Consider the following 24,035-nt stretch of genomic DNA (forward strand, 5'->3'; position numbering starts at 1 on the left):
CTGTCTCTATAAAAAACACAAACATTGGCTGGGTGTGGTGGCAGTGCCTGTGGTCCCAGCTACTCTGGAGCTGAGGTGGGAGGATGGCTTCAGCCCAGGAGGCAGAGGTCGCAGTGAGCTGAGATTGCACCACTGCACTCCAGCCTGGGCAACAGAGCCAGACTTTGTCTCAAAAAATAAATAATAAGAAATATACAACTGAACAGTGCCTTAAAGCAGAGGAGAGATGATTACATCCTCTTGCAGGTGTGAGAAGAAAGTGTTGCTAACACACGTCAAATAGGACCAAATGCAGACCTTCTCCTTCTGTAGGGAAGATGCAGAAACCGTCTCAAATTACACGTGCCCTTCAAAAGTTTGAGCAAGTCTGCTCTGGGGTGTCAAGGGCTTCAAAGCCCTGTGCTGGGAGAAAATTGGAATGCAGCATTTCCCAGAGCTACAGCATGTGGCCACATTCTCTGCTCTCAACACAGCCTTCCTCAGCTAAGGTGAAGAGCACAAAACTGGGAGAAAACTCAGAGGTAAAATAAACCCCACACGGACAACACCGGGGAAGAAACAACTGCTTGGCATATTTTCTCACTTTTATTTCCCTTCTGGAGCTTCTAGAGACAAGCTGCCCATCTGTGCCACACAGCTGTCACCATGAACCTCAGTACTAACCCACAGGGGCGGACCCTGTCCCACAGAAGGGGAGAGACCCTCAAACTGAACATTATGCCCCCCACCCCACTGAAAAAATGCACATACTCTATACTCAACATTTTCATTCAGTACCAGGAGGGTCAGGGACCCTAGAAACCCACCCAGGGACAGCAGGGTAAGAATCCCTGTTTTGCGTGATATATGACCTGCCATCTTGTAAACTATGAATCAAGTCCATTTTATTAAAAATACCCATGGAGTTTTCAGAAATGCACAAACATCCTTTCAGACTATCTTCACCCATCTAAGGTGAAATTAAATATTGCCTTTTTTTTTTTAAAGCAAAGTTATTGTTCTTTTTTCATATTTTAATTAATGATAAATTTTATTAGGAACAAAGCCCGGACAGGAATAGCCATTTGGTTTTTTTCTAGAAACTGCCAAGATCTTCAAATAAATAGCATGAGCCATAGTTTTACGCATAATTAATAAAAACACACTTCAAAATAAAAAGATATAACAAAAATTTTTAAAAAATAAATAGGCCAGGCGCGGTGGCTCACGTCTACAATCCCAGCACTTAGGGAGGCTGAGGCAGGTGGATCACCTGAGGTCAGGAGTTCATGACCAGCCTAGCCAACATGGCAAAACCCTATCTCTACTAAAAATACAAAAATTAGGTGAACATCATGGCGCACGCCTGCAATCCCAGCTACTTGGGAGACTGAGGCAGGAGAATCACTTGAACCGGGGAGGCGGAGGTTACAGTGAGCCGAGATTGCGCCTCTGCACTCCAGCCTGGACGACAGAGTGAGAATCCGTCTCAAAAAAACCACATAAACACAATAAACACACTTCAGAGTCAGAACAAGTGTCTGAAATTAAAACTTTCTAGCATATAGCTAAGACTTTCATTAAAATTTACACCTGCTACTTCCCCTTCATTCCATTTTATTTCCCTTCATTTTAAAAAGACATCTCAAAAAAAGGTCCACCGAGTGGCTTCCGGGAAGCCACAGGATAGCAAGGGGGAGAGGACGGTTTTAAACAAGGAGGGCTAGGCTGAGAGTCTTGACCTTGAAACACCCATCCCCTTGCCCTTGGGTGTAAATGATTTGAATATTGAGAATGTCTTGCAATATAAAGCCAGAGTTCACTAGGCTGTTTGTTTTGGGTTCTATTAGGCCTGAGGGAGTTGCAGAGCTTGAAGAGTGGAAAAGTACAAAAGAGTTATTAGAAGAAACTTTGAGATACCCCTTAGCTCCACCAACAGTGCCTCAGGAAAAAAAAAAAAAAAAGTAAAAGAAAGACTAGTAGCGCCCTAAAGATGACTCCCGTAGGTGAAATGTGACAGAAAGGCTGGATCTGGTTGTTGGTGGAGGCTGCTGAATTTCTGGATTTGCACTCCCACAAGATTTATGCAAAGCCAATGGAGGCAGGAGGACTAAGAGAGGGCGGAAGTCCCTCTGTGGGGGGAGGGAAAGGCCAGCCCCCAAGCCCCGGGGGAGATAAGGGACAATGCTATGTAAAGCCAGAAACAGAAGATTAAGGGGCAGGTCTCCAGGTCTAAGGAGATAGCAATGAATAGATGAAAGATAAGGGCTGCATCCCAGCTTCTGAAAAACCAGAGGGTTTCTTTCCTTTTTTTTTTTTTTTTTTTTTTTTTGAGATGTAGTCTCACTCTGTCGCCAAGGCTGCAGTGCAGTGGCACAATCTGCAACCTCTGCCTCCCTGGTTCAGGCGATTCTTGTGCCTCAAGCCTCCCGGGTAGCTGGGATTACAGGCGTGTGTGCCACCACGCCCGGCTAACTTTAGTTTTTGCATTTTTAGTCGACACTAAAATTGGGTTTTTAGGGTTTCGCCATGTTGCCCAGGCTGGTCTTGAACTCCTGGCCTCAAGTGATCCACCCATCTCAGCCTCCCAAAGTGCTGGGATTATAGGCAAGAACCTGAAGTGTTTTTTTTCCCCCCATGTTTTTGAGATAGTCTGATTCTGTCATCCAGGATGGAGTGCAGTGACGTGATCTTGGCTCACTGCAACCTCCGCCTCCTGGGTTCAAGTGATTCTCATATCTCAGGCGTGCACCACCATGCCCAGCTAATTTTTGTATTTTTAATAGAGACAGGGTTTCGCCATGTTTGCCAGGGTGGTCTCAAACTCCTGACCTAAGGTGATCCAACCACCTTGGCTTCACAAAGTGTTGGGATTACAGGCATGAGCCACCGCGCCTAGCCTCCTCAGGGTTCTTGAAGTGAAATCTAAACTCTGACCTAAGGCCCCCAGGAAATGTGGAATAAGTTTAGATGCCTAGGATGATGGTTGAGGCCCTGAAAAAAAATGTACCCACAGATGACAGAGCAGTGGGTTTTACAACACTTGACCAGGAGGGGCGCAGTGCAGAGCCTCCACAATGCCCACAAGTACTTAGGATGGCTGATGCATGCTGTGTAAGAGCCTAGTTAACCAGTTCAGGCCAACCCAGGACAGGCTAAGAGTTTGAGTTCACAGTTCAGACACTAAAATGGTCTGAGCCAGGAGGGAGCTTGACAAATAGCAAAGGCATCTCTTGAAGGACAGGCCGAGTCTTGGCTAGGCTGGGGACAGAATCAAACCAGGCTAAATGTTCCACGAGGGCCATGCCTGTTCTGCCTGCAAAGCTCAGGGCAAAACAGTTCTTCTCACCACCTCACATGTGCTCTGAAGGCTGAGACAGCTGTGATGACGGCTTTGAGTTCCAGAAAGTTGATGTGTTTCTTGGCTTAGGGTCCAGGCTATGCCTTGGATAGGGCGGCAACCCACGAAAGTCACCCCCCCGCCACCGCCACCGCCAACCCGTGGCTGGCACAGGCTTTGGTAAGACAGGAGCCTTAGCGTGTCACACAGCGCCTCTCAGCATCTAAGCAGGCCCCTACACCATGGGGCACCGGGAGCTGCTTCAGCCAACTCCGATCTTCTCTTCCTGGGTGAGAAGGGGCTCCTAAGAGATTGGGGGGAGCTGGGCGTGGTGGCTCACGCCTATAATCCCAGCACTTTGGGACAGAGAGGCAGGAGAATCACTTGAGGTTAGGAGTTCAAGACCAGCCTGGGAAACACAAAACCCATCTCTGATAAAGAAAAAAAAAAAGAGGTGAGCGGGGGATGTATCCCTTGGCACATTCAAGACAAAAGTGCAGAGGTGAAGGGGGGCAGCAAACTTGGGACCCAAGATATATGTCAGCCTCCTCTTTGGGTGTCTTCTGAGCTCCAGAACATTCTTATACTCTCATCCTCTGAAGACTACAGCAAGCCAGGCACAGTGGCTCATGCCTCTAATCCCACCACTTTGGGAGGCCGAGTGGGAAGATCACTTAAGACCAGGAGTTTGAGACCAGCTTGGGCAATGAAGTGAAACCACATCTCTACCAGAAATTCAAATATTAGGCAGGTATAGTAGCACCCTCCTGCAGTCCCAGCTACTTGGGAGGCTGAGGCAGGAGGATTGCATGAGCCCAGGAGTTCGAAGCTGCACTGAGCTAGAATGATGCCACCGTACTCAAGCCTGGTGAACAGGGCAAGACTCTATCTCAAAAACAACAACAACAACAAAAAGACTAATCGTCAGGCTCTTTAACCTGCCATTCAGTGGTCTCCATGCTCTGGCCTCAGTCTACCTTCTGGCCCCGTTGCACACCAGTCCCTATGGTTACCCTCTCTGCTCAGTTCCTTGCCCCAGAATATCTGCCTGCACTCCTCTCCTGACCCCATCCCTCACGGCCATGTTCCACATGACTCCCACTGACCCATGGCTCTTGGTTCCAAATTCCAGGACACACTTACCTCTAATTGTGCCATCAAAATCATGGCTAACAATTTTTGAGCGCCACGTGCCACACGCATCGTCTCATTTAATCCTCATAACAACAACCATGAGGACTGTTCCCACTGTACAGCCATAAAAACAAAGGCTGAGAAACAAACACTCGTCTCCAAGATCCTAGAGCTGCTGCGTGGTAGAACAATGCAATAAATCCAGTTTCTGACCTCTGTTAAATTTCTTCTGGAAAAGTGTGTGACTCCTGGCCCATGGCTGGAGAGCACAGGTGCGCTCCCTTAGTCACATTCTCTGACTTCTAGTAATCTCGCTCTGCATCACTGCTGCCCTTCCAGATGCTCAGCACCTGGCTTTCCATTTCCGTCCCGGTCAAGGCAGGAAGGAGGAGTGCTCTCCTCCCCCTTCACCTCTGCCTTCCTCTCCCTGGCAGGAGGCAAAACTGGACTTCCACCTCAGTCTGAAAGGTTCGCTGCAGCGGGCAAGAGTTCGGAAACACTACGCTTGCTCTGCAAAGTGATGGGACACTTCACGTTCTATACCCTTGTGTTCTAGAAGCAGCCAAGCAAGGTAGGCTCTGCCTGAATCCTGAACTGTCCAGTCCTATCTGATGAGCTGACCTTGCAGAGAAGATCCATCAACACAATGCAGGGAGAAATTAACTACTACAGACCCTCCACCAAGCCCCAAGGGCAGAAGCATCCAGCCCTTTATTGGAAATGCAAATTCTCAGTCCCACCCTAGACCTACTGAGTCAGAAACCCTCTGGGGGGCTGGTGCAGCAGTGTAAGTTTCTGAGTTACCAGCTCTCTAGAGGCTTCCATCCAGCCCTGAGAACCAGCTCATGAAGAAGCCCAGGATCTCCCTGAAAACCTTCCTTTAGTGAAGATTTGGGAGAAGTTGCTTGGCTTATCATACACCTCCAGAGCAAAAACCAAGGCCCTGGATCAGAGACAAAGATCCCCATTTCTAACTTTGGCTTTATCTACCACAACAAAAAATAATAATAAATAAGGGATAGGGAGGAATGAATCTATGCAGGGCTTCCTCAGGAACAAAAACACATCAGAGGTAGGCTTCAGACAGGCAAGGCCAGCCTGCAGTGCATGGCTGGCAAAGCCACATGGGCCTGGGCCTTCAAGCAGCCCTGGACCCTAAAAGCCTTCTCTCCAGCAAATAGCAGTTGCCAAGCCTGTGCTACCTCCCAAAAAGCTCCTTGGAGGGGGTTGTGGAATCACCTCCAAACCTGAGCCCTTCAGCCAGGATTCCTGGTGGCCCCGGGTACTCTCCCTCGCCTCTCTGCTGCTCCCAGGCAGTGAGGAGTGAGCAACAAGGGGCAGGTGACGGGAGAACAGTTAGGGAGATAACTTCAAGGGGAGACACGCAGCCATGAGGTTCCCTCTTAGAGCCTTAGAAAATGCTCACTGTCTACTACAGTTTGTCTCTTAATGGGACCAGAGAGTGGAGGAAGAAAAATCAGAGGTCATTCTCACAGGCCAGGGTGTCTGCTCCTTACTCTGACTAGGTTTCAGATGCTCTGCTGGTCTTGACCTGGAGCATTTTATTAGAAATAACACAAGCTACTGATGCTCCTTTTCAAAAGCAATGTCGGTTGTTCTGAGGTAAAGGAAAACTTCAATATTTTGTAAAGTGTGGAGGAGGGAGCAGCTTAGTGCAGAGTAATAGGTTCCATGCAGGAAGCAGCTTCTCTTAAAAATCACTTGGACATTTAAATTACTACATTACATATAACTTCAGCAGGGAGGCACACGTTGACTGGGAAGACAGAGTCCCTGCCTACCAAACTTACCTATGTCAGTCAGATTGAGTATTTAAAACACGAACCATGGGAGAGCTGGGGAGAGTCTCTGGACAATGCCAGATAAAACCATCCTGTGGTACCCCATTCTTCTTCCTGCACCTCTCTGCAAGGCTCTGTGCTTCTTTAAGGGAAGGAAATGGGGCACAGTCGCAATGATAAGCTTTCCTGCTAGTACGTGAGGACTATGAAGAAGCTGACTCCACTTCTTGTAGCTCTTCTCCAGGGAGCAAGTCTTCCTGCCAGGACCTAACTACTGCCAGATTTGCAAGGCCAAGACACAGCTGCTAAATGGCAGCCATTTGTCACACAGCACCCTGCTCCCCTGGGAGGGGACACAGCAGCCCTCGGCGCTCAGCTGTGGGAAGAGTTGAGTCCCTGGCCCTTTCCCCAAAAAAGCCAGACTTTTCCTAAACATTGTTTTTCAGCCTGCCTGCCAGGACCTGGTATTTCATCACTTTGTTGCCTAACTTAGCAGAAACGTGTATCATCCTCTACTCTGGGTGGCCAAGGTGGGCTATGCTCTAATAAGGAAGCACCCATGCTGGACCACAGGGATGGAGGGCCCACAGGGCACCCTCACCTACCCCTAGGGCAGGGCAGGGTCTCCTCGGCCAAGGTTAAAGATGACTCTGCAGGGGATTAAGTTGAGCAGCTCCCCTGCCCTGTCCCACCCTAAGATCTGCTCTCCTGGCTTATCAGGTACAAAAAAGGGTAGGGAGAGGCCTCCCTAACCCACCTTGGTTGAGGAATTTGAAAACAGAAAAGAATGTTGCTGTAAGTAACAGAAAACGTGATTCAACTCAGAGTATACTGGAAATCTAATGTGCATCCAATTTTATTTTTTCCAGACACCCCTTCCCTGATAAACTGGGGCACTGGTACTTGTGACACAAACTCCATGCTAGAAATATGCTAGGCACTTTACATATATTTAATCCTCCCCCAAATCTTGGAAGGTAATGATTAGGCTATTTGCTAGATATAGCACAGCTTTTAAAGGGCAGAGCCAGGAGTCTAGCCTGGGATTGTCTGACTCCAAAAATCTCGTACTTTCCACTGTACCACAAGAAGGGTCTTTGAAAAACCATTCAGAGAAGGGTCATTAGCAAGCTAGAGGACTGGGAAACCAAGTCAAGGGGAAAACTGGAAATGGCTAACAGAATGAAGACAAGAGCTAGCTACAAAAGCTACAGGACTGGTGTGTGGAAGACGGGCACACTCATTGCACGGGTCCACCGTGGAAGGAATGAGGCACAAACAAGCAACTCTGGAGCGCCACAATTCTTTAAACCAGAGTTTTGAACTAAGCCCTCAGATGGATAGAGGCCAGATAAGGTAATGAGCTCGCTGTCCCCAGGAGTCTTCAAGCAGAGGGTAGGTAACCCTCTGCTTGAAGGTTAATAAAAAGCAAACAAAAAACCCCAGTCCAGCAATGGGTGGGAGACCAGGTTAGAAGACTCTTCTGACTTTCAGATTCCGCACTTCTAAGGGGACAATCTATTTTGCGTAACACTTGTCCTCTCTGCATAATACCTTAAGATTCCAAAAGCATGTGCAAGAATAAATAATTACAGCATAACTTAAAAAGTACATGACATGGGGAATCTTTTTTTTTTTTTTTCTCAGACAGAGTCTCACTGTGTCACCCAGGCTGAAGTGCAGTGGCGTGATTTCGGCTCACTGCAACCTCTGCCTCCTGGGTTCAAATGATTCTCCTGCCTCAGCGTCCTGAGTAGCTGGGATTACAGGCGTGCACCACCACACCTGGCTAATTTTGCATTTTTAGTAAAGGTGGGGTTTCACCGTGTTGGTCAGGCTGGTCTCAAACTCCTGAACTCAAGTGATCCTCCCGCCTCAGCCTCCCAAAGTGTTGCGAACACAGGTGTGAGCCACTGTGCTCAGCCTGACACGGGGAGTCTTAAATCTTGGCCTGGAAACTCAGCTTGCCATCAATGGAGCCACCAAACTCTGAGCCTCAGTTCTCCCGGCTGGAAAATGAAGCTGGTAACACTGCCCTCCTTACCTTACAATATAGATTCAAAGGAGTGCTTATTAAAATACTTAACAAACATTGTGATATCCTCCAGCGTGCGAGCTATTGATGCTACACTGTTTATCCTCCAACATTCCAGGCAGTCCCTGGCCTGATTCTCCCAACTCCTCAATTCACCCATCTGCTTCCCCTATTGGATTGCCAAAGCTCTGAAGGCAGGAGCTCAGCTTGACAGTCTTCTAAAAAAATTCCTGTCCCCGGCCGGGTGCAGTGGCTCACGCCTGTAATCCCAGCACTTTGGGAGGCCGAGGCAGATGGATTGCCTAAGGTCAGAAGTTCGAGACCAGCCTGGCCAACATTGTGAAACCCCATCTCTACTAAAAATACAAAAAATTAGCTGGGTGTGGTGGCAGGTACCTGTAATCCCAGCTACTCAGGAGGCTGAGGCAGAAGAATTGCTTGAACCCGGAGGCAGAGGTTGCAGTGGACCAAGATCATGCCATTGCACTCCAGCCTAGGCAACAAGTGCGAAACTCCATCTCCAAAAAAAAAAAAAAAAAAAAAAAAAAAAGAATTCCTGTCCCAGCCCACAAGTTGGACAATTTAAAATAATTTGGCTTTTCCCAAATGCAATCCCCTGGACAATGAGAACAGCTGCTGACACAGTTGCCATGCTATATGGCCACCAGGAAATAAAAACCCCTCTGACTTCAGTTGCTGCTGAAACCAATCCCGGTCAGCTTCACGTCTGGTTAATTACGGAAGTACACACTACTGGCTCCCAGAAGGATGCAGCTCTTTCTTCCCTACATTCACCAAGCTTCTTCTCTTCCAACTAACTGCAGCACCTGAATACAGCATGGCTGACACCGTGACACTGTATGGTAGAAATGGGAGTGTATATATTCAGTCACATTTCCAGCTTCTGGTTAAGAAGCTAGGGTAAAGTTCAGTAGCAGTTTGCATAGAGTTTTGGGCAATATCCTGCAACTCTTTCACAGGCCCTGAGGTCGCGGGACTGGCCTTTCTGACATGCTCGGGGAAAGGGTGCAGCAGCAACAGGATTCTCCACTTTGCCCCAGAGGACGAGCTGCAAGCTAAGCAATCCCAGGGCAGGTGGTTTACCTTAAATCTGGGCTTCGAATTCCCAGAATTCAGGATGACACTCCTTAGAAAACCAAAATGACTTGTGGAAGATAAAAGTGTTTGAAATGCTTCTCCCCTAACAGCTTAGCTTAGACAAGGCAGTGGAAGGAGGAGATCACATCTTTCCTTGCCCACTGGAAAAGTGGTCAGCTGTGGTCAAAATTTCACAGTGCGTAATCAGACATTACAAACCGTCAGCTGGGAATGACTGTGTGCGGTGAAGTGACCATGCCCAGATCCCAGGAGCTGGATGGGCTGCCCTCTATGCTATATAACAGAAAACCTTCTATCCCCTCACCCCCAAATTCGCCTCTAAGAAAAGTATTTACTACTGTGCATATGAAGGAAAACAAATGCTCTGAGATACGCGTGGTTGATAAGTGTTTATCACAAGCTAGCCAACCAAAAACACTGGCAAGCAAATGGGTTTTCTTAAAGTAAACTGAGCAAACCAAAAATGACTAGCAGGCAGGATGGGCCTTTTCGGAAAGCCCATGTACAGCTGGGAGAGGAGGTGGCATGTTCCTGGACCAGCAGAAGCACCTTGGAAGGAGGGGGCCAGGGACAGGGGCTGGCAGTGGGGGTGGGGAGTGGGGATTAATGCAGTCCTGGAGGAAGTGGGAGGCACACAGGCTCTCCAGGCGGTGATTAGTTCACAACAACTGCACTCCCTAGGGGGTCTAATTGCACAAAGGGCCACCCCCTCCATAGCCCAGCGGGACCTGAAACAAGCATCATGTCCCCGAAGCACACTTGTTCATTTGCTTTGGATTGAGCTCACACAGGGCACTGAACATGCCCAGGCTCTTAAGTGTGGGTTCACATTTACAAGCCCCACCCTGAGAAACAGATAACCCCCTTGCAAGCCCCCAAACTCCCCCCAAATGTTATGAAGAACAGGAAGGAAAACTGAAAAGGAAAGACAGACACCAGCAGACGGTCTCTTCCTTCAAACTCTTTCATACCTGGGCAATAATTGGGCCAACACCAGAAGTACAACTAAGAGGAGACACGCACACTTCAGAGAAGCATAGCTGCCCTGCCTGCTCATCTGCTCAGTCCAAGGACAGCTGGACACGTCCACCCAGTCCCCATGGGTCAGGCACACTTCAACAGGGAAAATCTCTGTAGCACTCAGATATGAAAATCCAAGCTGATGCCCATTTAACCTAAGCAGTATGTAATGGGAACATTCTCAATCAAAAGCCTACCTCTACCAATATTTTCATGACATGAAATTGTTTTGGCATACTTGTGAAACCAAGTCCTGCTTCTCAGAATTCTTCAACACGCTTGTGATCATAAAAATGAGGCATGCCTTGCTCACCACCCTTAATTTACTTGAATGCATGTGACAAAGGCACCTTCATGCTGTTTAAAAAGAACATCCCTACTCTTTCCTTTTATCTTCCCTTAACAGTTTGCTATCCAGTGATAGGAGGGGCCTAGCCTCCAACAGTCCACACTTTTATCTCCTGCTGACCACAGGAAGGCAAGGGCTGGACTTCCTGCAGCTCGCCTAGAGGGGCTGTTTGAGTTGTTTAAAATACTTGCCTCCAGAGCCTCTTGGAACAATGCCCAAGCAACACCTACCCGGCATCCATTGCAGCTCCAACTCTAACAGCCTTCAAGTCCAACGGATAGCACTCCTTGCGCCTCTGTGTGGGAGAGGCCAATGCTTCCAAGAAGAGAACTTACTTTCAGGGCTCACTTAGATATTTGCTTTCTGTCTGCAGCAAACACAAGAGCTATCTTCATCAAAGTCCAGAAACCCCAGAAGTTAGTTATAGTAGCTCAAGTTAAATGCAGTTTACACTACTATTCTTAAAATAATTCAGTAGCATTTAATAGTATCCTTTAACCACTGGAACTAAAAGCAGAACACCATGTCCTTGCACAAGCAAATGGCCTGAAATACACTGGACCCCTCAGCTGTGGAGCGAGGCCAGGCCGTGGTCTTTGACGTTCCTCCCAGCCCTAACTCTGCCTGAGATTCGACTCTGTGGGGATGTCTAGGTGTTTTTAGGTTCAGACTCAAAAGCACTTCCATACCTGTCACTTAGAGCTTTGCTGTGAATATCCAGGACTCAGTATAGCAGCAAAATCCACTCTTTTGTGCATCAATCAAGAGGGTTGTGAGGCTGTGCGTGTCACTTATTGGATGGGATGCCCTGAGGGAATTCACACACCAGTGGATAGAATTCCTGACTCCCTGCCATCCAAGGGTAGGAGTTCCATTTTCTTGGCATCCCATCAGCATATGTGAGGTTAATGTATTCAGAAAATGATGAAATCAGATATTTACCACAGTTGCCCTGGAGTTCCTTTCTGGGATACAAAAGATCTTCCTGAAATCAATTAAGGAAAGGAGAAATTTCCTTGCCCAAATACCTACCATTGAACCCCTAACAGTCACACAGGTAAGAGAGCCAGGTTGGGAGAAGGAGATGGGCAATGGGGAGTGGTGATAGTAGGTAGGGAAGGCCAGGGAGAAAAGGGTGGGAGGTGAGGAACAGAAGCCAGCTTACAGAATGAGTCCACAATCTGAATTTCTGTGCCAACTCTCCAGAACGGGGCCAGTATTTTTTAGGATCTTTTTTTTTTATGAGTCTAGATAATAAATGAGTCAGACAGGGCATGTGCAGCGACCAGAGGAACTGTGCTGTCCCCATACAGAACTTAGAACGGTGCCTCTATGTGGCCCCTCTCCTATAGTCACAGGACCCAGCCCTGACAGCGGCCCATGGGAGAACAGGAGCCAGCTGACCGGCTCAACCCCACTGGCCAAACGGCAAGTACTCTTCGGCATCCTCAATTTCCTCCCAGCCATGAAGTCAGGAACAACCTGTACAGACAAAGGAAATAGAAAACTTGCGAAACAATGGCATCTACCATGCTCACTGGATATGCCTGAGGAAACTTTTTCAAAGTCCTTGAAGATGCTTCATTATAATTCTGCAAAGAAAATGCAGTCAACTATACCCAGGCACACACATGCTCACGCAAACCCAATTTCATGCTCTGCCAGCCCCACAACTAAAATGCTGAAGTGCCGGGAGCGGTGGCTCACGCCTGTAATCCCAGCACTTTGGGAGGCCGAGGTGGGTGGATCACAAGGTCTGGAGATCGAGACTATCCTGGCTCACACAGTGAAACCCCATCTCTACTAAAAAAATGGAAAAAATTAGCCGGGCGTGGTGGCGGGCACCTGTAGTCCCAGCTACTCAGGAGGCTGAGGCAGGAGAATGGTGTGAACCCGGGAGGCGGAGCTTGCAGTGAGCCGAGATCGCGCCACTGCACTCCAGCCTGGGTGACAGAGCGGGACTCCATCTCAAATAAAACAAAACAAAACAAAACAAAACACTGAAGTCAACAGCCTCAGTCACCAAACCAATTTAGAATGGGAACTAACACATTTCCACAAAGTATTTCAGAGGCCAATGACATCCTGGAGTGTTCCCAATCTGGAAACAGAATTTTTCTAAGGGGGAAAAAAAGGCTTAACAGATTATACAAATGGCTACCGGGCCACAGTAAAAGTGTGAGAAAAAACTCACTGTCTCTTTATTCTGTGTAGTTAAACTTAAATGCTCTGCTCTCATCAAGGGAAGATAGTCCTTTCAAGGCTTCCCCCAAAAGATACTGCTAATTATGGTGATGGCTTTCTCTTACCCTACTAGTCAAAATTCACTTTTAATGGATGAGAGTCTGGAAGACAGATATGCAAGTGTGGTGGTAGATACCTGTAGTCCCAGCTACTTGGGAAGCTGAGGTGGGAGGATCAGCTGAGGTGGGAGGATCACCTGAGCCCAGGGAGGTTGAGGCGACAGTGAGCCTTGATCGTGACACTGCACTCTAGCTTAGGCAACAGAGTGAGACCCTCTCCCAAAAAATAAGAAATAAAATGAAATAAAGGGGAGCAGACTACTCAGTTTCCCGCAGCTGGAGTTGTAGGCCCATCCTTGCTGCTTTCAGAGTGTAGCCAATCCATAGGCAGAGAAAAGTGGGCATTCTCAGCATGTTGTTAAAATTAGTGGCATAAAATATTCTATACTGTTTGTATACCCTACACATAGGGCAAGGTTTGGGATCTGTGTGAAAACCTGGGATATGATGACAATCATCCTCAGACATCCAAGGCTAGTAACATTCCAGGTGTCAGAACCACCAAGAGCTGTAAGACAGAGAGCCCTGGCTACCTGTGTCAGAGGAGAAACAGAGAGAGAAATTTCAACTCCAGGGAACCTGGAGTATGAGTCAAACACTTCCAGAGCTGCAGGGGCTCACCAGAGGTAAGCATCACTGAGTGCGAGGCGAGGGCAGCAGAGCAAAAGCAAACCTGAGCTTGAAGAAGAGATTCGCCTCCCAGCCACATGCAGAAGGCTGGAACACAGTGTGCAGAAAAGGCAGATGATCTGCTGAGTTTCTCACAATGCTGAATTCATTTTTTTTTTTTTAGGGTAAACTGCCATCTTTTAAAATGAGATAAAGACAGTAGATGATGGAGATCATTTTTTAATGCCCTTACTTAGCAAAATTTAAAAAATGGCAACCTTGTGTCTAACTGCAAACGTTTTTTGTGTCTTGACCATGAAAACAAAACCCCTGGGAGCCATCAGAGTGCACCAGTGTGTTATGAGAAAGGAGGGAGAGTGGAGTGGGGGAAATGGCAAAGATGCGGCTGGCAGAATGATGCTGGGCTCAAGGTTCCATCTAAGAGCCATGAACTTTATCCTGCTCTGGAAACCCACTGAAGGGCCCCACCTCACAATTTTTAAAGCCCAGGATGAAATAATCATATCTACAGCTTAAAAAGCTCTTGGTAGCAGATTTAAAAATGAACAATCACAGGCATATAACCCAGTTAGGAGGCACTGCAATACTCTTAAGGGACAGGGGCATTGAGGCTGGTGGGTGGAAGCAATGCTGCAGAAAAGGAACCAAAACGAGGCCAGGCAGGCGTCAAGAATGAAGGGCAGGAGTTAGGAAAACAGCTCCTAGGACAGGAGAGAGTAAAGAGTATGGATGGTTATCAAGTATGATTTAGAGGAGTTTTGTTTTAAAGAAAACCTACAAATAAATGTCTATAACCAAAATGCAGCAGATGGGGAAAAACAGCTCATTTTGAGAGAGATAGGAAAGGAGGGCATGGGAGCTCCCAGGCACAGGAAGATGAAACACAGCAAAACGTAACACAAAACACAGGCAGCCATATCAATATACATGTTAACTATCAAATTGAACTCTATGAACAAAACTGACCATCATAAACTGCTGATTGGAGGGGAGCAGAGTGGGGAGGGCTGCTTAAAAAGACTACACAAAACTCCATCAAGTTTAAAACTTAAGAGAACAGACCGGGTGCGGTGGCTCACGCCTGTAATCCCATCACTTTGGGCGGCTGAGGCGGGTGGATCACGAGGTCAGGAGATCGAGACCATCCTGGTTAACACAGGTAAAACCCTGTCTCTACTAAAAATACAAAAAATTAGCCCAGCGTGTTGGCAGGCGCCTGTAGTCCCAACTACTAGGGAAGCTGAGGCAGGAGAATGACGTGAACCCAGGAGGTGGAGCTTGCAGTGAGCTGAGACTGTGCCACTGCCCTCCAGCCTGGGCGACAGAGCAGGACTCCGTCTCAAAAAAAAAAAAAAAAAAAAAAACTTAAAGAGAACAATAATATCCACCCCTGTGACTCTTTTTTTTTTTTCTTTTGAGACGGAGTCTCACTCTGTCGCCCAGGCTGGGGTGCAGTGGCCGGATCTCAGCTCACTGCAAGCTCCGCCTCCCGGGTTTACACCATTCTCCTGCCTCAGCCTCCCGAGTAGCTGGGACTACAGGGGCCCGCCGCCTTGCCCGGCTAGTTTTTTGTATTTTTTAGTAGAGACGGGGTTCCACCGTATTAGCCAGGATGGTCTCGATCTCCTGACCTCGTGATCCGCCCGTCTCGGCCTCCCAAAGTGCTGGGATTACAGGCTTGAGCCACCGCACCCGGCCCCCTGTGACTCTTTCAAAGTGGCTAATATAACTAAGGAATTGAACTTGAAGTGTACCTCTTTCTCTTTCGTGTCAAGTTTAACCATCCTAAGAACATCTGCAGTCTTTAATTTGTTTGCCTCCTGGGGTTTTTAAACCCTAAAGCAGAAATAAAGGTAATCTGGGATGGTTTTACCTGTAGGCATGGAAGGGGAGTTAGTGGATCTCAGAAGTAACTTACTTTGCCTAGTGCTGAGGAGAGTTTCATTTCATAGAGGGAAATAATCCATGAAACCCACAATAGAGGGACATGTCCTACACAAGCTGATCTATCCCAGATGAGTCATCCCCACCCTGCCCCATCTACCCTAAACCTGCTTGAAACTGGTCCCATCTCAAACATAAAGGTCAATGTGAGCTGGACACTGTGCCTCACACCTGTAATCCCAGCACTTTGCAAGGCTGAGGCGAGAGGATTGTTTGGCCCAGGAGTTCAAGATCAGCCTGGGCAACATGGTGAAACCCTTTCTAGACAAAGAATACAAAAAGTTATCCAGGTGTGGGCTGGGTGTGGTGGCTTGCGCCTGTAATCCCAGCACTTTGGGAGGCCGAAGCAGGCGGATCAGAAGGTCAGCAGATCGAGACCATCCTGGCCAACATAGTGAAACTCCATCTTTACTAAAATACAAAAATTAGCTGGGCATGGTGGCGTGTGCCTGTAATCCCAGCTACTCAGGAGGCTGAGGCAGGAGAATAGCTTGAAGCAGGGAGTCAGAGGTTGCAGTGAGCCAAGATTGCGCCACAGCACTCCAGCTTGGGGACAGAGTGAGACTCCATCTCAAAAAAAAAAAAAAAAAAAAAAGAAAAAAAAGAAAAGAAAAAAAAGAAAAAAAAGTTATCCAGGTGTGGTGTTGTGTGCCTGTAATCCCAGCTACTCAGGAAGCTGAACCAGGATTGTTTGAGCTCAGGAGGTCAAGGCTGCAGTGAGCGGTAATCGTGCCACTGTATTCCAGCCTGGGTGACAAAGTGAGACCCTGTCTCAAAAAAAAGTCAACGTGTGAAAACATGGGAAAATGCTTATAAAGTTAGGTAAAGTTTAAAAAGCAAGCTGGCACATTTGAGATTCTACGCTATATTTATGGAAAAGTCTAGAAAAGGCAATCTGAAACGATGTATGTATCATGAGAATACAGTGCTTTTTCAAGTACAATTTGATGTCACTATTTTAAAAAAAAAAAAAAAACTTAACATAATTTTTGAAAATATACCAGAGGCCGGGCGCAGTGGCTCAAGCCTGTAATCCCAGCACTTTGGGAGGCCGAGGCGGGTGGATCACGAGGTCAGGAGATCGAGACTATCCTGGCTAACATGGTGAAACCCCGTCTCTACTAAAAATACAAAAAACTAGCCAGGCGTGGTGGCGGGCGCCTGTAGTCTCAGCTACTTGGGAGGCTGAGGCGGGAGAATGGCATGAACCCGGGAGGCGGAGCTTGCAGTGAGCCGAGATCACGCCACTGCACTCCAGCCTGGGAGACACAGCGAGACTCCGTCTCAAAAAAAAAAAAAAAAAAAAAAAAATATACCAGAAAGATCCAACTATTCGTGAGGCCAGGAGTTTGAGACCAGCTTGGGCAATACAGCAAGACCCCTGTGTCTAAAACATTTTTTAAATTTGCTGGCCTTGGTAGTGAGCTATAATTGTACCACTGTACTCAAGTAGCCTGGGTGGCAGAGGGAAACTTTGTCTCATTAAAAAAAAAAAAAAAGCAAGAAAGAAAATGATCAAATTTCAGTCCTTCTTAAGATATGGAATTGCTCCCTGTCCTTGCTCCTCCAATTTATGTATCTTTAGTCTGTAGCTCAGTGCCTGGCACACAGTAGGCATTGTTTCTCTCAATCTATAAATAGGTACTGAAAGCCTACTATGCGCCAGCTGAGCTGAACAGGTGACATGCTTAGGTTGATAAGCCTTGTTCTGTAGACAAGTGCAAGAGTCATACCCTTGAAACCACAAGTAAAATGTCGATAGTTTTCCACTTTAGGAAAATAGTCCATCAATTTGATCAGTCTTTCAAAAGAATCTATGATTTCCAGGAAAGGTCGGAACTACAGCAGTGGTCTGAGCCTCAGCAGATTTAATCCTACCTTTGGAGAGTTAAGGAGATTGGCAGGCTTTTTCCTTACTTACTATTGTCATCAATTTCAGGCAGGCCACCAACAATAAGTAAAAACACTGGCAACGCCAAATCCTCTAACTTCCCTTTTCTTGTAAGGATGAGATGAGATAAACCATCTCATCAGTGTTTTGATATTTCACTCAAAACATTATTGACACAAGGCAATAACCCAATGAACATTCGTTAAACCAGTTCTTAAAACAATCCACCCAATGCCTGTAATAAACAGTTACAATTGTAAAACAGAACTCATCCTCTGGAAAGGAAGGAGAGCGGAGACTTCCTTGTGAGCCCCGTCTACTGGGCTGCCTTTGTGTGTGTTTTTTCCCCTCTTCCCAGTTATTCCAGGAATGATGATGTTGGGATTCGAGTTAGTTTCTGAATGGGGACTATTAGGTTAAAACTTTTCTCAGTGTGACTGTGAACACATCTAGGCCGTCAAAGATCCTGGGGAGGTTTTCTGTGAAGAAGTCCTCCTGTGGGTGGAAATATGGTCCACAAACTATCAGTTCCTAGGAACCTCAAAGGGGTCACAGAATAGAGGGTGGTCTTATGGAGAATGTTTGTTTTGCAATAAGAGGTACAGGGGCCTTAGTAAGCCTTTTAAATTTAAGCCAACAATCATTAAATTTGAGTCCCTCGATGCACTGAACAATTCTGCTTACTTAAATTGCAATGCATAAATCGGCTATAAAAGGAGGGATTATATCAACTATAAAATTCAAAAGTCCCAACCAGGGGAGTGGGTAAAGTGACTGTGATTAAAAGCTGTTTGGAGGGTAGGGGTGGGCTGGCTCAGTCCTTGTTTTATCCTGTGTCCTTTGAAGATGAAAACTAATCAATTTTTTCCTGGCCTTTAAGCTATCAAGGTTAAAAAAAAAAAGAGTCTGAAAAAAATAAACAAATGGGACCCACAATCTACCTTCAAACGATTTGGGGGTGAAATACTCTAGGCCCTCAAATATTTCCTGATGATAAAAATGTATGTCAGTTACTTCAATTACTAACTCCTGATCCACTACTAGTTTGGGGTGGGGGGCTCCATAAGCTTACCAGTTGGTGAGAGGTAAAAGAAAGCTTGGGAAGGTAAGAGAATTAAGAGCTGTCTATACAGTTCTAATTTTAGGTCTAGAAAAAGCAAAAATTAGTGGACTGGGGTAGTGTAAGAGGAAGGGTATGGAGGTGGAGGCTGGAAGGAGCTGATACCCAGGAAGTACCATAAGAAGCCCAGGAGCCAGGTCCAGCTGAAGGGCAGGGCCATCATTACAGAGGGTGTGTGTGGAGTGGGCAAATTACAGGAGCTGGGAGAGTTGGGGTTGGGTCTGGGGCAACAGGGGGTATAGGCTGAGAAAGGTGATGTAAGAGTTTTAAGAAAACCTGTTTGAACATGGTATGGGACTGCAGGGGAGGGAGACCTGCCTAGAAACGGGAACAAAGGGAATAGGGAGGGAAAGTTAAACCTGAACAACTTTCAAAGGGGAGGCAGGTGGGGTAGACAATGCAAAGGGCAGAAAGGAAGACAGTCGCTCTGGCCACCGGCAAGGTGTCCTGGGGCACTCAATGGTGCTTGGGCACAAGTTTTAGATTGTTAGGGGGGTTAGGCTACATTCTTTTGTAGAGATTCTTGAATGTGAAGAAATGGAAAGGGATCCAGAAGGTCTTGGTCCTGTGGGATTCATACACTGAAGAACGCACATGGGACGAATCCCTCCACAGAGAAGCCAGGCATGAGCCAGCTGATGATATTCAGGGATAAGAGGGGTCGGACACCCCTGGTAGGGCACAGGCACAGCAACAGGGGCTAGCAAGGATGAGGTCCCCAGGAGGCAGGAATCCAGATAAATGTGAAGGCATTAGCGGTGAGTGGTAGAGCCCTCTTCTGGAGTCAGGAGGAATGAAAGAGCAAAGAGGAACAGTGGAGAGGGAGCACAAGAAAACTCGTATGTTGGATTTTTTTTTTTTTTTTTTTTTTTAAGAGACAGGGTCTTGCTCTGTCACTCAGGTTGGAGTATGGCTCAGTGCAGCCCTGACTTTCCAGGATCAAGCAACCCTCCAACCTCAGCTTCTCAAACACTGGGACCACAGGTGCGCACCACCACACCCTGCTAACTTTATTTTGTTTTGGAGACACAGAGTCTTACTATGTTGCCCAGGCTGGTCTTGAACTCCTGGGCTCGAGCGATCCACCCGCTTCAGCCTCTCAAAGTACTCAGATTACAGGCATTAACCACTGCGCCTGGCCCATGATCACGCAGTGTACATGTGCACACAGTAGGCACTCAATTTTTTTTTTGAGATGGAGTCTTACTCTGTTGCCCAGGCTGGAGTGCAGCAGCACGATCTCGGGTCACTACAACCTCCGCCTCCCGGGTTCAAGCAATTCTTGTGCCTCAGCCTCCTAAGTGGCTGGGACTACAGACACGCCCCATCACACCTGGCTAAGTTTTTGTATCTTTGGTAGAGACAGGGTTTCACCATGTTGCCTAGGCTGGTCTCCAACTTCCTGAACTCAAGCCATCTGCCTGCCTCTGCCTCCCAAAGTGCTGGGATTTCAGACGTGAGCCACCGCGCCCAGCCAAATATTTTACTAATTAATTAGTCATCTCAAAAAAATGGGCAGTCAGGTTCTGTGCTATGAGTAAGAAGAAGAGAAAAGAAGAGCTGTCAGATTAAGGAGCAAAGGACCCCAGGGAGCTGGGGCAAGGCAGCCCCGTGGCAGTCAGACAGACAAAGGCCTCCCCAACAGCCAGGGAAGATGAAGCTGAACAGAGGGGCAGCTCTTGGTCAGCTTTGGTATTTAAGACCATGTGATCTCAAGGTGCTCTTGAACAAGAATGGGTACACAGGAGCAGCCAAGTGGCACTCTGGAACCCTCTCCTCCTACTCAGGGTACATACAGCATCCTGTTTCCTACACTGGATGGCTGGCTAAGGAGAAGGAAGGAAAACTGACTGTCTTATTTCAAAGGGCTACAACTTATATTCCAGCTGTGACAGGCAAGCCTGTTACATTTCTTCCAACGGATGCCCAATTCACACACATAGCTGCTCTCCTCAAGAATAAACAAGTGGATTCTATATACAAATACCAAGGGCACCAGGTCTCCAAAAAGAGAAAAAATGTTTTACATATGCCCAACCCAAAATGGCTTTCACATTTCTTTTCAGGCTGAATTTTGCAGCTTCAACCCAGATGTGGCTCGGTGCAGAAGGTGGCTGGAGAGCCACAAGGGACTGGCTGGTGCTCCCTCCTAAGAGGCAAAACGCCCCCCAAGGGCACAGTGTACCCTGGCCTTCCACGCAGGTTAAGTTGGTCTGAGCAAATCTGTGATTCAATTAGTGTGAGTTCAGTTGCTCTTTTTTAGGTCAGTTCTTTCTTTTGTTTAGATTTGACTCGAGATTTACTTCAATTATCTACACCTCTGCTGAAGTACCTAAGCAAATTAAACCATTTAAAGTGAAGTTTAAAGGAAGTGGATGGAGCTTTAAAACAACTTATGCAAATAATTTCCTCCTTCTCCCACCTCTGTTCCCTTCAATTACTAAACTCCAAGACAAGCAACTGCTTCTCAAAGGAAAAGTCTAGACTCTTAAGTGTGAATGCGAAAAAAACCCCATGGTTAAGCCCTGGCTTGCAGAAAACTAAAAATTTCAGCAAATCTGGAATGAAATGTTACTTTCTGAGTTATACAAAGCTTAGCAGCTGTTCCCAGCAAACATGAAACCCGAAAGGGGTGATGCTATCTTTATCTTCTACCTAGAGTTAAAGCCGGTACTGTCCAGGGCAGAGCTGCCAAGGAGCCGTCTCAGTTCTAGTCTGCTGAACACAAAAGACAAAGAAGCCAAGGGAACACATGGGCCAGCAAAGGACACCTAAACAACAACAAATAATAGACCCACCTGGAAGAAAGAAAATGCAGTTAATAATTAAAAATTTTAAAAGGATGCAAGGAAACAAGCAGTTCTTAATGTCACTTGGAAAATCCTTTTCAATCAGTTCAAAATTCAAAAGATTAAATCACATCTAACTCTATCTGGATTTCCCAAGTGCAAGGGGAGGAAACTATTTTATCAGGTTTCTTCGAAGGGAAAACACATTTTCTCTATTAAAACTTAAGTCCTGGCTGGGTGCTGTGGCTCACGCCTGTAATCCCAGCACTTTGGGAGGCCGAGGGAGGCGAATCACCCGAGGTCAGGAGTTCGAGACTAGCCAGGCCAACAGGGTAAAACGCTGTCTCTACCAAAAATACGAAAATTAGCTGGAGTTCGAGACTAGCCAAGCCAACAGGGTAAAACGCTGTCTCTACCAAAAATACGAAAATTAGCTGGCCGTGGTGGCACATGCCTGTAATCCTAGCCACTCGGGAGGCTGAGTAAGGCAGGAGAATCGCTTAAACCTGGGAGGCGAAGGTTGCAGCGAGCCGAGATCACGCCACTGCATTCCAGTTTGGGCAACAGAGCAAGGCTCTGTTTCAAACAAACAAAATAAAACAAAACAAAACTGAAGTCCAGCTCATAAAGACTTCATAGAAACCTTCTTCGGACCACCTGATGGAATCAGACCTCAGCTCAGATGAGCATCTCAGGGCAGGCAGATGGATGATGGAAAAAGACCAAAGAAGAATCAAAAGGGAGGGTGATGAGAACAGGGCCTTTCTTCTCATAAGCCTGAAAATTACACATAGGTTAACTGAAGAAAATATTCTTCTAGTGCGACTGAACTATCTCCCTCTGAGAAACCACTTCCCACTAGGCCCCTTCGTTCCGCCCCTAACAACCCCGTTCTATTTATTGTTCAGTTTTAAATGACTGGGCAGCTGCTGCCTAGCCAGGCCCCTCTAGTATTGGCCAACACTGTCACCAGCCCCCCACACACGTAAACCACCAACGAATGAAGCTCGTGGTAAGGGGGCTTAACTTGGAATGTGAACTGTCACCAGCACACCACACTTCCTGCAAACTCTGACAGACTGTCTCCATGCAAGAAAAAATGAAAAGACTACCTTAAGGCCCGGTGCGTTACCATCCAAAGATGAACAAGTGGAACTGCACAGCAGTTAAGGAGTAGGCTCTGGAGCCACATCGCAAAACCTGCCTCTACTACTTGCCAGCAGCAGTAAGTGGCCTGACCCTTAGACAGTTAGGGAACCTCTCAGTTCTGCAATTTCCTCATCTGTAAGGTGGAGACAATAATAATACTGAATTCATATGACTGTTGTGAGAAATAGCTTAGTCAAATCTATAAAGTGCTAAAACCTATCTGGGACGCATACCACCGTCCCTCAGTGCTTTTTATTATCATATACATGCTCACACCTGAGCACACATACTATACGTTCACATTAGCAAGTGTCTATTAGTCCTTCACATCCCCAGTCATGAGTTCAACAGGTGCTACAAACATTGTACTCCCACTGGGCAGTCATTTTCAAACTTTAGTATGCACCTGGAGAGCTTACTATAACAGATTTCTGGGCCCCACCTCCACATTTTTGATTCAGCAGGGCTGGAGTGGGGCCTACAAATTTGTGTTTCTAACAAGTTCCCAGGTGATGCTAATGCTGCTTGTCTGGGGACCACACTTTGAGAACCAAAGTGTCATTATGTTCTAGGCTTCAGGCCTAAGCTTCATCTAGTTTATGTGCATAGAGAACCTTATGGAGATGAAATGGAAAAGGAGAATAAAGCAAAGATGCTCGCTGCTCAAAGAATATCCACGTATTCTTCCGTATTTCCTGGCAGCCCTGTACCTTTGGGGTCAGGCAGGTCATATGACTAGTCCTGGCCAATGAGCTGTGAGCACAAGTGCCAGCCATCACTTCCAGGCTGCAGCCTTTCAAAGTCGGTATGTAACCCACTAGCTCCTTCCTTGTGGTGGCAACCTGGAAGCATGTGTAATGAGAGTAGCTGTAAGACAAGAGCAGCCTGGATCCCTGGGTTACCACTTGCAAGGGAGCTATACTAGAGAGCTGCCAGCTCTGCAGAGGATTCTACACAAACAAGCAACGGCATTTTGTGGGTTGAGCCACTGGGATTTCAGGGTTTGTTTGATACTTCAACATAGCTTCACTTAGTCTGACTTCACTATAAAGAGGATGCACACATCATCCGTCTTAAGCCCAACCTATCAAACAGATCTGAGATATTTTATAAAATCAGCCAGAATTTCTACCCTACTCTCATTCACTTCTATTCATCAAAACAGATGAATTGTTTTTAACCTATTTTGGGTCTGCTTCTCACTAACTAAAAAAATTATTTACTGCAACATGATTATGCACTAGTTGCTAATAATTTAGAAAGCTCAGTCTGCTAAAATGTATTAAAAATGTGAAAAGTAAATACATTGGAGGATTTGTGTGTGTGTGTGTGTGTGTATGTTTGTGTGTGTGTATACCACTACTGGAATCCCTTGGCTTTAATTCAGTAGGGAGGAGCAAGAGTCAAGGGTTTCAATTTTATTTATATAAT

The 24,035-nt window shown here is 46.7% G+C and overlaps 1 protein-coding gene across 13 annotated transcripts in view; it reads right to left on the reverse strand.

Annotated features, from left to right (window-relative positions):
- The window catches only part of LOC105487377 (ras responsive element binding protein 1), a 202,500-nt gene that overhangs the window by 76,609 nt on the left and 101,856 nt on the right, over window positions 1-24,035 (reverse strand). The window lies entirely within an intron of this gene.

Source organism: Macaca nemestrina, chromosome 5, assembly GCF_043159975.1.
Source record: "Macaca nemestrina isolate mMacNem1 chromosome 5, mMacNem.hap1, whole genome shotgun sequence".
NCBI classification, from domain to species: Eukaryota; Metazoa; Chordata; class Mammalia; order Primates; family Cercopithecidae; genus Macaca; species Macaca nemestrina.